This window comes from Penaeus monodon, chromosome 31 (genome assembly GCF_015228065.2).
Source record: "Penaeus monodon isolate SGIC_2016 chromosome 31, NSTDA_Pmon_1, whole genome shotgun sequence".
NCBI lineage: Eukaryota > Metazoa > Arthropoda > Malacostraca > Decapoda > Penaeidae > Penaeus > Penaeus monodon.
Window position 1 is genome coordinate 19,241,845 of NC_051416.1, and position 313 is coordinate 19,242,157.

Consider the following 313-nt stretch of genomic DNA (forward strand, 5'->3'; position numbering starts at 1 on the left):
CGTTCCGAAGGCCTGTCCGTCCCTCCGCCGTCTCGTCCCTTTTGTCTTGGGAGAACAAAGCCAAGTCTCATCTTCGGAGGCGCTGAAACCGAAGATAATTCCGCGTCCGCATTCAAAGGGCGGTCCATGTGGGCGGGGATGTCACCGGCGAAAGCTCTCGGGGCTGCGTGGGCGCCTTTGTCTCGCTCATGTCTCTGCCTCATGTCTGGCCTCATGTCTCGGTCATGCGTTGCTGCTCGTGTCTGGCCTCATGGTTCGGTCATGTCTTTTTCGGTCGGCGTGTAATTAACGCCTCAATCATATCTTTTTCATA